We start from the raw sequence: 13,722 nt of genomic DNA on the forward strand, positions 1-13,722 counted from the left end.
GTCCTGGAAAGAAGTCCAATATTACAAGACGTTAACATACCAAAAGATTATGAAGTTATGTGACAACAAAGATCCATTTTAGAAATCCTGCAACAGTCTGTTTCCAATGCATTTTTAAAGAAACACCTTCCTCCATCCCTTTCTGGTACTCCAAGCCTGTCCACCCGTTTGGTACTGGGGAGTGGAACAGTACAAACGCTCCTATTAAGACACACAGCCTTATACTTATACTGAGGACTCAAGATGCATTTGTACAAGAATTCTGCTTCTGGAAATTACATACTCATAGAGAAAATGGAATTCCCTATCACTGCTTCGAGGCCACTGATCCTTTCACATCACTCCTGGAGCTGCTTTTTGAAATCTTAGATAAAACTTTTAGATTAACAGCTACTGTGCACAGTCTAGCCCTAAAGCAAAGAAGGATGGAAAGATTAGGATTTCTTTTTTATTTAGATCTTACTGTGAAGTCATTGGAGCCAGCTGAGCTCTTGGGGGGAAAAGTCTGGAAATAGTAGAGCAAGAAATGTAAGCACTTTAAATATAGATGTCCCTTAATAAGTTTCCCTAAACCTGCCTTTATCAGACATTAAAAGCGGAAGACGTGCCTGACCAGGCAGTGGCGCAATAGATAGAGCGTGGGACTGGGACGCAGAGGACCCAGGTTAGAAAAACCCGAAGTTGCCAGTTTGAGCAAGGCTCACCAGTTTGAGCCCAAGGTCACTGGCTTGAGCAAGGGGTTACTCGGTCTGCTGTAGCCCCGGGTTAAGGCACATATGAGAAAGCCATCAATGAACAACTAAAGTGTCGCAATGAAAAACTGATGCTTCTCAAAAAAGTGGAGGATATTTAGTAAGTTGTTTTCATTCTAGTGTTTGGAGCATGTTGAAATCTTTCAAATGACAGTTAATTAAACATGCTTAAAGTAAGCTGCCAGGGTGTATACTTTAAAAAGAATAAAGCCTCCTAAAATTAAGTAATGTTTAACTTTACACATCACTTCTATTTTATCTTAAGAAACACTTTAAATTCACAACTCAGTTTTGTCCCTAGGACAAAAACATGAAACACTGTTTATTATCTGTAAATGTTAAGTTTTGATTCTGCCTCTTCTAGAAGAAAATCTGTACATTATTATTATTACTTTTATTAACTATAACAATATGTATTAAGAAATTACTGGTTTCTAAATTCTATTCTTGTAAGTACTAATATAAAAAGGAAAAAAATGCATAGCAGAGACTAATCTTCTCTAATTAAAATGGAATGCTGAAGTATGAGAGATTACAGAGAAGGGCTTCCTGCCATGTTTCCCAGCATTCTGAATAAGAGAAGACTTTTATACAAACTTAATGTGTGTTTATTTATGCCTTTCAAAATTAAATTGTGAGAACTGATTCATGATTTTCAAAAATGAATATCAAAAATATTAAGACAAGTGTATACATTGAAACACCAGGTCATTTATCTTTAAGTTTTTTTTTTTTTTTTTCTTTTTTTTTTTTTTTTTTTTTTTTCTTTTTTCTGAAGCTGGAAACGGGGAGAGACAGTCAGACAGACTCCCGCATGCGCCCGACCGGGATCCACCCAGCACGCCCACCAGGGGCAACGCTCTGCCCACCAGGGGGCAATGCTCTGCCCCTCCGGGGGTCGCTCTGCCGCGACCAGAGCCACTCTAGCGCCTGGGGCAGAGGCCAAGGAGCCATCCCCAGCGCCCGGGCCATCCTTGCTCCAATGGAGCCTTGGCTGCGGGAGGGGAAGAGAGAGACAGAGAGGAAGGAGGGGGGTGGGGGTGGAGAAGCAAATGGGCGCTTCTCCTTATGTGCCCTGGCCGGGAATCGAACCCGGGTCCCCCGCTCGCCAGGCCGACGCTCTACCGCTGAGCCAACCGGCCAGGGCCTTATCTTTAAGTTTTAACGTTGAATGAATCCCCAGAAGTGCTTTTAGTGTGTGTGAGTTTTGATGTAGCACAACAATTTTACCCAACCTTTTGCAGCAGACCGCCAAGGTGCTTGACCAGCCTGAGTCTGTCTCAGTCGTCCAGAGATGGCCTGTCAAATTCATCAACTACTGATTGGGATAGATTACTGAGTTGATGGAGTACTGGGATTAGGCCCGTCTTTCTGCAAGAGACTCTGTAATCATGATGAGAGGTTATTGTTGCCTGGGAGCTCACGAGAGAGAAACCACACTGCACGCAAGAATCGACTCGAGCTCTTTGTAATACAACAGACGCTGAAAAGCAGTACCAGTCACAACGTGTGCCACTAAGCCCAGCAAACATCAGAAAGGGATGTTTAGCACTCACAAAAAATACAACCGCAATAATTTAATAAAATAATAAATTTGAAGAGTTTGCAAATAAACTTTATCTTCTCTTGAAACAATGCTTCTCTGCTTAATTGAAATGCAATGCTTTACTTCTAACTTTTATACAGAGGACATATCTTCTCAGATGATATTCTAATTTGATTATAAATATATAATCAATTATAAATAGATATATGCATATAAGTATATTATAAATATATCAATATTCCCATAAAAAGTGAATATAGAAATTGGATTAGTATATTACATAACTATTGCCTAAACATTGTGAACTTGGAGCTGAAAAAGCTAATATACTTGGGATTAAAGAAAGTTAAAAGCCAATGACAAAGCTTTTCATAAAACCAGCCTGGTTGAGTGTTTTAACACAGAACGTATGATTCAGCTCCCCAGTTTAAAGGATATATTGCTCAAATAAATTGTACTAGCACTAAAATGCATGACATGAGGGTTAAGAATACATTTTCACTGAACTATCATTAATGTGCCATTTTTCTTTTTGACCTAAGAAAGTTGACTACATATCTGTTTTCTTTTAGTTCACAAATGAAATAGGACTACTTGTTTAAAAAAAACTAGTCAGATTGGTTGTACCGCAAGGCCTGTGTACCCTAGCTGAAAGAACATGTAAGACATGTCTGTAGAGATCCGACCTCTGAAATATAAAGGTAATTACTAGTAAAATCTTTTTCTGCAATGCATTCTGATGACAGAAAAGCCAAAATGTTATTTTCCATATCGTCAGAACCAAGACACACTCTAATAGAAACAGAAAACAAAAAAAGGAATTCTGCTAAGCACAGGACAATCACAACTGTATTTACTGTTACGTGAGAATCCTAGTCTTTCTAGGCATTCAGAAAATGCCCACTTTTCTTGAACAGTAGAAATATGAAACTTGAACATTATTAAAATGAATACATTTGGCCTGCAACTGCTAAATTTGAACATCTGATATCAAAGATAATGTGAAATATAATAAACATCACCTAATTTGGAGTCTGTTAGATATACTTCAGGAGGAGTGTGTGTGTGTGTGTGTGTGTGTGTGTGTGTGTGTGTGTGAGAGAGAGAGAGAGAGAGAGAGAGAGAGAGAGAGAGAGAAAGAGAGTGTTTTCAAAATTATTCTTCCTGAAGATTTTTGAGGTAGCCATTACAATCTTGACTTCATAAGCCAGGAAACCAAGGCTCAGAACACTTGTCCACAACCACAGAACTGACACAGAGGAGCTAAAATTCAGTCTCACTGAATTTAATTGGATGAAAAGAGCAAGATTAGAAAAGTTAGAATGTTTTCTGTCTTTACACTTAGAGCCGTTGTTTTACCTGTGACTAGATGTGATGTTCAATAAGCATTATTGGGAAAAAGAAGAGAGGGGGGGGGAATTACATTACACCACTTAGTGCTCTAGTCCCGCCTCCCTTTGTTCATATTATACTATGATTGACTTCATGTCAAATGTCCCCTTAAAATCTAAGACTAAAATGTTCTCTTCAAAATGACTGGGGTTGTGTTGTCTTTATTTTTCTATCCCCAAGACCTAATAGAATTCCTGGTTTACAGAAAAGAACAGTTATATAAATAAACACTTTTTTGCATCAAAAAATAATTGATTAATCTTAGAAGATGAAAAAGAAGGCCTTAGACAAAAAACCCATCCAGAATTATTTCTAGAACTGTAAATAAGAAGTTAACCACAGAGCAGTGAGCCCAGTACTTGTTAGCGTGCCAGGCTTATCAATCTCTGTTGTCACCGGGTTTATCTCATCTCTACTCGGTTTCAGTATCTACATACAACAAGCAGTGTTCAGATCACTGAATTTTGTTTTCTGAGATTATATCTGAGGTATTTAACAAATAACAATCACTTTGAGGCCCTTCGTGGATTCAAGAATTCACTTATTTACTCAACTTACACAACACACTTACTGAACAAGTTGCTGGATAAAGGTGCTAAGGATACAAGTATAAATAAAATATGGTTCTTACTAAAAATAAGTCACAGTTTAACCATTGGAAAAATCTGCCACACACCATAATACAATGATACAAGTGCTACAGAAGTGAGTTCCAGGTGCTAAAGAAGAACAGAAGATGGAATGATGAGAGAAGATGTGTGAACTGGGTCTTATTTGAAGATTGTGATTTTGCCAAAAGAAAGAGGAGAGTAGGACACTCCAGGAAAAGAACTGATGACATTTAGTTATCCTGACGTAGGTGAGCATAGAAGGCTGACTGATGTGCAGACACATGCTAACATGGATGCACAAAACTGTCTGAAATTTGTATAGACTACTACAGGCCATTCTCCTGTATTTGAGGTCTATCTACTCCATCTCCTTGCATTGCTTTCTTCTCCATTTCAGAACTTTATCTTAGACCACTGCCTGACTATCTTTGTCAGCTCCCATCACTAATATCTCTGTGATTCTACTATGCTGAAGTCTCCTTGATTGTGAACAAAAAATTGACCCGTTACCTTGCAAGCCAGAAATTTGTACAGCACTCTGCTGGATGATGTCTTTGCTCAACAGTGTGTAACCAACAGCGGATCTCAGCTGGCCTTAGACAAATCATATCCCTTCTGGACCTTGGCTTTATTACCTTAAAAATTATATGTCAACTCTTTGCTCGAACATCACCTTTTTGATGAGACATATCCTGAACACTGTAGTCAATAAGGCAAACTGCCCTTGCTCCCCACACCTGACACACACAATTCCAATTCTCTTTACCTTACTCTATTTTTTAAAAATCTCCTCTTAGCACTTAATTTCTCCTAACACAAACTACTCAATATTATTTTTGTGTAGTAAAGAATTTATCCTTGAGCTAAGAGAGATCTTGCATCCACCCTTAGCTCCTGGGAGATGAACTTTTGCAGTATTCTGCCTAATAAAAGCATCTGTTCACCTGGGGGCTCTGACCCATGCCACGCAGTCTAACAATGTGGTTTATGGTGTTGACTCTGAGTCACACAGTACCAGCTCAACCTCCATAGAGGCTGGAGACTGAGGTGAGCTATGTGGGCAGTTGACCATGTCTACATAATGAGAATCCGAACACCACGTTTCGAATGAGCTCCTTCAGTTGGCAATACTCAGTGATTATTATTAGAGACCACTGCTGGAAGGAGTTCACTGTGTCCAAGACTCCACCGGGAGAAGACAACCAGAAGACGCACATTTAGGGCCCTCCTGGACTCTGCCCCATGCTTCTGTTCCCTTTGCTGATTTCTATTTGTATCCTTCCACTGTAGTGAATCATAACCATGAGGATAACAGCTTTCAGTGACTTCTATGAGTTCCAGTGAATTAACAAATCTGAACACGTTTTGGGTCCCCCAAACTTGTGGTTGGTGTCAGAGATGAGGGTGGTCCTGTGGACTGCTCTCTACCTTTACAGTGATGTTCACATTCTATTATCAGTGCCTTCACTGGAATGCAAGCTCCATGAGGGCAGGGGTCTTTGTATGTTTGTCCACTAGTTCATCTCAAAGAAGTAGAATAGTGCTTGTAGAAAGTAGTTGCTCTATGAATATTGTGGAATGACTGAATTGAATGCATTCTACTGGCTGACTTTTGCTCTTTTTTTTCCCTCTAAATTAAATGACAGGATTTCATGATTGGCCATATTACATCAGCTAGTTTTCCATTTAAAGGTATTGAAAATAGAGAAACACAAAATGGATATGAGGCTTTTTGAAATATTTTTTTGGAAAATGGAGGAGGAGGTTTTAAAGAGGGATTCTGACGCTTGCAACATTTCTAGAAGCTGCACAAAAGCAGTGGGGGCCAAGAGAAGGCTTGCTCTCCTCTCCTCTTTGTCTGACTTGCTGATATAGAAACCTTTCTTCCCATCTAAATCATAACGAATGAACATACATAAATATAGAGTTGCCAATGGTTAGAAAGACCTGCAGAAAGAGCTTAGAGAAAGTAAGCAGAGAGAGGCATGATCATGTCACTCTGTCACCTAAACAAATGTTACTACTCAGAAAGTCCACTTAGAAGTTTTCCCAAGGAAGGTGGATGCTTTGGGCTTTCTGATAGTTTTATATTGTCTTTCTTTGTGCAGGGATTTAGCTAAGCATTTCTATAAAATTTCAAAAAAAAAACACCTGTGAATTTAAAGTCCAAATCAGAAATAAACCTATTCATTTGTCTTGGTCTATTGATTTCATATGTTCCTAGAAAGGAGTTTTGTTTGTTTTGTTTTTGCTGTTAAGACTATACTTTCAGGGATCATTTCTATAGTTTGTTTTTGCTGTTATATTACATCAGTAGTGTAAGGGCCGAAGAGAGCACCAGGATGCTTACAGGTCAATTCCACTGCATAGAAATTACTCTGCCTCATAAAACGTCACAACATGTGTGCTTGAACGTTACCCCTGACTCCACCACTGCTGAGTCAATTAATCTGTTTTTAGTTACATTTAAAACAATTTCCAAACATCTATGCTCTAAATAATTCTAATTAGTTATTTAGATCAGTGGTCCCCGGTCCGTAGGCCATTTGGTACCAGTCTGCAGAGAAAGAATAAATAACTTACATTATTTCCGTTTTATTTATATTTAAGTCTGAACGATGTTTTATTTTTAAAATATGACCAGATTCCCTCTGTTACATCCATCTAAGACTCACTCTTGACGCTTGTCTCGGTCACATGATACATTTATCCATCCCACCCTAAAGGCCAGTCTGTGAAAATATTTTCTGACATTAAACCGGTCCGTGGCCCAAAAAAGGTTGGGGACCACTGACTTAGATAACTTATGGAAATAGAAGCATTCTAATTTGGCTATCAGAGCTATGTACAGATGATTATGATCTAGTATAAAACCACTGTATTCATTTCTTTGATAATAAGATGAATTTACCTTATCACTGGTGCTAAAATAATGAATACATACACTTTTTAAAAAATCAACCTAATACCTCACTTTTTTTCAATAAAAATATTTTTTTGTTTTCAGCTTCTAATATTCCTTCTAATTCTGTACCCTCTATTCAATTCACATTGCCACTGCTTTTTTTGTTTGTTTGTTTCTGGAAATCTTTGATTCATGTATGGCTCCATTATTGGCAAGAAATGACACTATTGTGATGCAGAAAGTCTGAGTCTGGCTCCTTTGATGCAGCTATTTTGGCAGTTGGGTAGTTGTACTGTTACCACTCAGATATGGAAGTTTGGACATGAAGTCTTTTGGGTCTTCTCAGTAAGCACAATTAGCCAACAAGTGGAAATCAACTCCCATCTAGAGATGCAATGGCTAGGAACATAGACAGAACGCAGCGCTCTGGCAGAGATGAGGCCTATCCTGTCACAGCAAACCGCTGAAATGACGGGCTCTCCTGATACTCCTGAGCTCAATTGGAAGGCAACAAGGCAGGGAGTGGCCAATGAACCAGAAAATGAAGAAAGGACGTGTTGAAACAGTTGACAGGAAAATCTGCCATTTCCTCCACATCCTGAGATCTGCAACCCATTTTACCTGGTAATAAACCCAATGAGGCTTTGGAGATGAGCTAGGGACATAGATTGCTTGTCCCTGATGGGGACAAGTTTTAACAATGCAGGTAAAAATAAAATGTTTCTCTCCCAAAGATTTCTTGTTGGAAGTAAAGATATTCCAGAGGGTAGAATGCAAAATATACAGGAGAGGCTCCCTGGTTCATATTACCTCTGGTATATTAGAAGCAGCCTTGCACTAAAGCTCAGAGCTCATGAGTATATTACAGTAAAAATCCTAACCATGTTTAAAGATTGTTTTCTATTGTTCTTATTAAGAAGTAAATATGGGACAAGAGTGAAAAATAAGACTACACTGACTTATTTTTAATGAGAGATTTTCATTAAATGGGAGTGCCTTCTAGAAATACAACATGGTGTCAATGATTGAGATTGTTTTTATCTAATGACATGAAGGCCATTCTCCTTACCCATAGGAGGGAAGGAGCATTGCTGAGCACTCCTGAGTAAATAGCAGCAGCAGCCCCCCAAAACTTGATGATGCTAAAGCAGAGTAGTGGCCATCCAAAAGCAGCTCCAAAGGACATATGAGATATAAAACAGAAAGTTTGCCAAGGTCACTGTCATGTCATAATGGAGTCTGCTTGTCTCAGGTTCATTTTATTTCATCCATTACGTTTCTACTCTAGACGCTTTCTGTTCCTTGATCACTCCCTAGAAAACGAAGCATAGGTCCTATCTGTATTTGAATCACCAATTCTGTGTTTCCACTGCCGAGATGGAGCCTGAGTAAATTTCTGAATACATAGCTTCCTTTTCCAAGAACCTTTTTTCCCTATGCATTGCTGATTCTACCTCCAACTTTCCAAGTTCCCATAGTCCACGGAATCTATTTTAATTAAAGGGGAAGGAAACCTTGCTCTGAGTTGCCACATGTTTCATAGCTTTGAGTTCCCTTGGGTCCTATGATTTTGAAACCTAAACACTTACTCTCCGTTTTGTTGTAACAGTATTTTCCTAAGGGGTGTATGTGGCAAGTTCTGGCTCCTGAACAAATGGGAAATAGGTCAGTTTTTAAAGGAAATACAAAAGGAAAAACTATCACTTATTATTTCAAAAGTGTTATCTCAATACAGTATCTCATTTTATCGTTAAATGAAAATTAAAGCACCCCTCTACTGTTATAATAAAACTGGAGAGAACTCAGCTGCCAATGAAAACAAAGATTATGCTCAGGTTAGAGAGACAGAGAGCTACACCTCATCACACACCAAATTTTGTTATCATTCTTCATTCATTCATTTAACAAACACTTATTAAGCACCTGAGTGCCTATTCTCTTATCAGATTATATGCTACGGAGATACAGCAATGTTTAATACAGACAAAATAATCCCCGCCCTAATCGAGTTTACATTATTGTGGTAGGAGATAAAAATTAAACAATATAAGTAAAATAATGTTAAATATTAGGTAGAAACAAAGAGGGAGGGAAATAGAAGAGTTAGAAGTATTAGAGTCTTAAACAGAAAGAAAGATAAAGGCCCAAGTTGAAATAAAAATGTTTAAACAAAGACATGAAAGAAGTGAGGAAGAAATTCATGTGGATTATATCTATAACAGTGAGATAATTATTGGTCATAATTATTGATCATTTAGTTACTTAATTATGCATTGTGCAAAATTTTAACGTTTATCTTATTTACCTTGGTAATCTTTTTATGACTTAAATACTATTATTAATTCCATTTAAAGATGAGAAAAAGTTGGCCTTGGCCAGATGGCTTAGTGGATAGAGTGGCATGCGAATGTCCTGAGTATGATCCCCAGTCAGGGCACACAAGGGAAGCTACTATCTGCTTCTCTCTCCCTCCCTCTTCCTCTTCTCTTTCTCTTCCTCTCTCACAGCCAGTGGCTCAATTGGTTCGAGCGCCAGCTTGGTCTGAGAATCATCAGCCTCAGGCACTAAGGATAGCTTGGTTGGTCTGAGCATCAACCCAGATGGGGGTTGCCAGGTGGATCCCAGTCGGGGTGCATGTGGAAGTCTATCTTCCCTCCTCTCACTTAAAAAAAAAGGTGGACAAAGTTGAGAATTTCTTATTTCACATAGATAGCTCATGGTAGAGCTTACATTTGAACACACTACTTACTATCATCTGATATAAAGTCTCTGAACTTGACTGAAATTCTGTGTATGTAAATAGTAGTTGTGTCCCACAGAATACAAAAAGTTATTCAGCTAATTCCTAGCAAAACCCCTATATCAGTCTCTAATTTTCTTGAATTCAGATTATGGTATTAAATACTCTGTTGGTTCACTTCTCAGTTTATACAAAGTTTACCTAAAATCAGCTTCCTCGAAGTTTTTTCATTTTGGTCTCCTTTTATTCTTCTTCTTAACTTAGCATGGCCAAGGCCTTAGCTTGACTTGCTACTACCTCCTATTTTGAGGACCAGTGAGCTCCATGATATCTTGTAATGAAAGACAAAAAAACTGTGTGCCCTCCAGGGTATAAAATCTAGGGTGGTTGACATTTCATGTGGTTTTAAATTCTAAAAGTTTCTAATACTCTAAATTGGCCAAAAGAGGGGAATCCAACTCAAACTGTAAAAGAAAAATTGGTATATTAAAATTAAAGCAATCTTATATACAATTGCATAAAGAATCACAAATTTATGCTAAAGTGCTCAGAGAGTTGACCTGGGCACAAATATGTGGGAATGGAAAGGGTAAAGAAATTCACAAATTTACAAATGCTGGAGTATAGCAGAATGTGCCCCTCCAAAATATGCCACTTTGATATATTGATTCTGAGCTGTAGGCATTTGAAAAACAACAAAGGCAAGGAGAGGCTTTCTCTGATCTCCTCTTATCCCCTTAATTTTGAAAGACACATCTTCCAAAAGAAACTCCGTTGTCATAAATCTTCTACCCCTGGAGTTTCATCAACCAGGGAAGACTGACTCTCATCACAGGGGATGAGGCTAAAAGTTACACTGCACCCAGACAAACTTTGACACACACTATCGGGCGAACCATCTATTCTTCTAAGGGCCTTCATCTTTCATAAAAAAATCATTTACTCTCCCTTGAGGGGCCTACCTGCTCTGTCCCTTTTCCCACTTAGGGTGGTATTCAATCCTGTATTATAAAACCACTTCCTTGAGACACTCATTTTTCCCTGGGTTTCTCCCATGTGTACATTAGGCATACATGCTGCTAAACATCTGCTTTGCTTTTAAACTTATTACAAGGAACTCAGATAAAACACTCACATGGGTAGAGGGAAAATTATATTTCCTCCCCCATAGGAAGAATAAATTATATACTGTATTTCCCATGAATAAGATGCTCCCATGTATAAGATGCACCTTAATTTGGGGGCCGAGACCCCAACCAGGACAACTTTGGCAAATGGATGTTACTCATATACCTTCATTTGGCAAACAGTCCTATGTCCACATTACAGTGGATACATATTCTGGATTTATAGTAACCTCTGTCAGAACAGGAGAGGCTGCTAAGCATGTTATAGCTCATTGTCTGTATACATTGTTGTATTATTGGATTTCCTAAACTGGTTAAACTGACAATGCTCCTGCATATGGAGCAAAAGCATTTACTGTATCTTGTCAAACCTTTCAAATTATGTGTATTTCTTACAATCTTCAAAGTCAAAGTATTATTAAAGTGTACCCAACAAATGTTTTAAAAGTCAATTTAAAAAAATTTAAAAGGGGGAGTCATATCCTGGAACTCCTACGGGTCTACCATATCATGCTTTTTACTTAAAAAATTTTAAATTTCTTTTGAATGCTGATGAACAGGAGACGCCAAATCTTTTTCTCCTGCAAACTACTACCTTCTTTATTTGATCCAGCTAATAACACTGTTTTGTCTTTTTCCAAATAGCTCCAGATATATGGAAAAGATTTATATAGGTGGGTGGGGATCCTCAAACCCCTCAGCGAGATCTTCTGAGCATGGCTTTTTAAGATACCAAGAGGCAGAAAAAGCCCAATAGAGATCAGGGGAACTACTAGCTTTTAGGATATTCCCTTAAAGGCTCCAATGCCCCAAAGGGGTCTCATAGGATGCCATCTGGGTCCTGCTTCAATAGTGTAAAGGAAGGTCATTGAGCTTTATAAAGCCTGCCAGACTTACATGCCTCTGCTGTGAGGAAACAGGGACACTGGAAGGTAGGCTTCCCCCTCGCTCCTCTAAGGGAGGATTCAGTCTCTTCCAGCCCTGCTCCAGCCACCTATGACCTAACCTTGCCCAGAATGCTGGGGTTTGCCACTGACGGTTGAAGGTGCCCAGGGCCGTCGGCCCCATCTACGACACTGTGGACGAGCCTAGGGTATTTCTTCCAAGAAGCAGGTAAACTGATCTCATTTGCACAAGGGCCACTTAACTATGTCTTGCCTGAATAGTCAGGTTTTTTATTCTTCCCTCGAAGATCTCTGTTGTGGGTGTTGATAGTCCTATTTTCTGCTGCTTTGTTTAATATATAGTGTTTCCTTTATTCCTCCTACCTCAATGCCCCGCTCATATTTCAGGCTGAGACCTACTCCTAATTTAGAGCTCTCTTTTCCCCTTTTGCCAACTTCTATTATGAATCTACCTTTGCCACCCAGCTTAGTGTATCCCAAGGTTCTCTTTACCATGCCACAGTCGCAGAGCTCCAGGGAAAAGCAACCTGGTCTCATCTCTCCAGGCAGAGGAGAACAGAAGCTTCATCCCCACACATGCTGCAGATGGCTTTTCCAGTCTACCTGAATCATTACCAGCTAGAAGCAGTGGTCATTGGGACTTGGACATGAGCTGCAAAGTATAGAATGGTGACAATTCCAGTGCCATGCGGACCTTTCCTGAATGCGGACTTTTCCTGGACTCCTGCTCCTTGTGACAGCTCCTAACAGACTGAACTGAGGTTGGGTTGCATTTTTTCAGGGATTTGGCATGGTAATGGGGCCAACTTGGACTTGGTGAACATGTTAAGGACACTACTCTTTTAAGGATTCTTGCTGTATTGGCCAAGAGTTTGCTTAAAGGCTTTAATCAGTGTAAAAAAAAAAAAAGAAGACTAGATAAAGATGTGGCACATATACACCTGGTATACTATTCAGCCATAAGAAATGATGACATCGAATCACTTACAACAAAATGGTGGGATCTTGATAACATTATATGGAGTGAAATAAGTAAATCAGAAAAAAACAAGAACTGCAGGATTCCATACATTGGTGGGACATAAAAACGAGTCTAAGAGACATGGACAAGAGTGTGGTGGTTACGGGGGGCAGGAAGGAGGGAGAGGGGGAGGGGCACAAAGAAAACTAGATAGAAGGTGATGGAAGACAATCTGACTTTGGGTGATGGGTATGCAACAGAATTGAATGACAAGGTAACCTGGACATGTTTTCTTTAAATATACGTACCCTGATTTATTGATGTCACTCCATTAAAATTAATTAAAATTTATTTATTAAAAAAATAAATAAAACATTGTTCAGACTTGAATATAAATAAAATGGAAATAATGTAAAAAAAAATTTGGGGGCCGAAAATTTGAAAAAAAAAAAAATTACATGAATTATTGAACACAAGTTTCATTCATCATAAAATTCATACAACTCCTCATCACTGTCAAAACTCCCATCCATTAGCTTGTCCTTAGCTGTGTCTGATGACAAATCAATGTCTTCAACAATGAGCACAAAAACAAGAGCAAAAAAGTGAGAAATGCAAGTGAAAAAATATATATACAATCACTGTATAAGACACACCCAGTTTTTAGACTCCAAATTTTTTGGGAAAGGGTGCATCTTATACATGAGGAAATACAGCAGTTCACCTTAAAAAACTTTTTTTGAAGGAAAGGCCTCAGCCTTACCCAAAATATATCCTTGTGCC

At 38.7% G+C, this 13,722-nt stretch overlaps 1 pseudogene; it reads left to right on the forward strand.

Annotated features, from left to right (window-relative positions):
* Positions 1-6,557: 6,557 nt before the first annotated feature.
* On the forward strand, positions 6,558-6,628 carry LOC136404575 (small nucleolar RNA U3; annotated as a pseudogene).
* Positions 6,629-13,722: the final 7,094 nt, after the last annotated feature.

Source organism: Saccopteryx leptura, chromosome 4 (assembly GCF_036850995.1).
Source record: "Saccopteryx leptura isolate mSacLep1 chromosome 4, mSacLep1_pri_phased_curated, whole genome shotgun sequence".
NCBI lineage: Eukaryota > Metazoa > Chordata > Mammalia > Chiroptera > Emballonuridae > Saccopteryx > Saccopteryx leptura.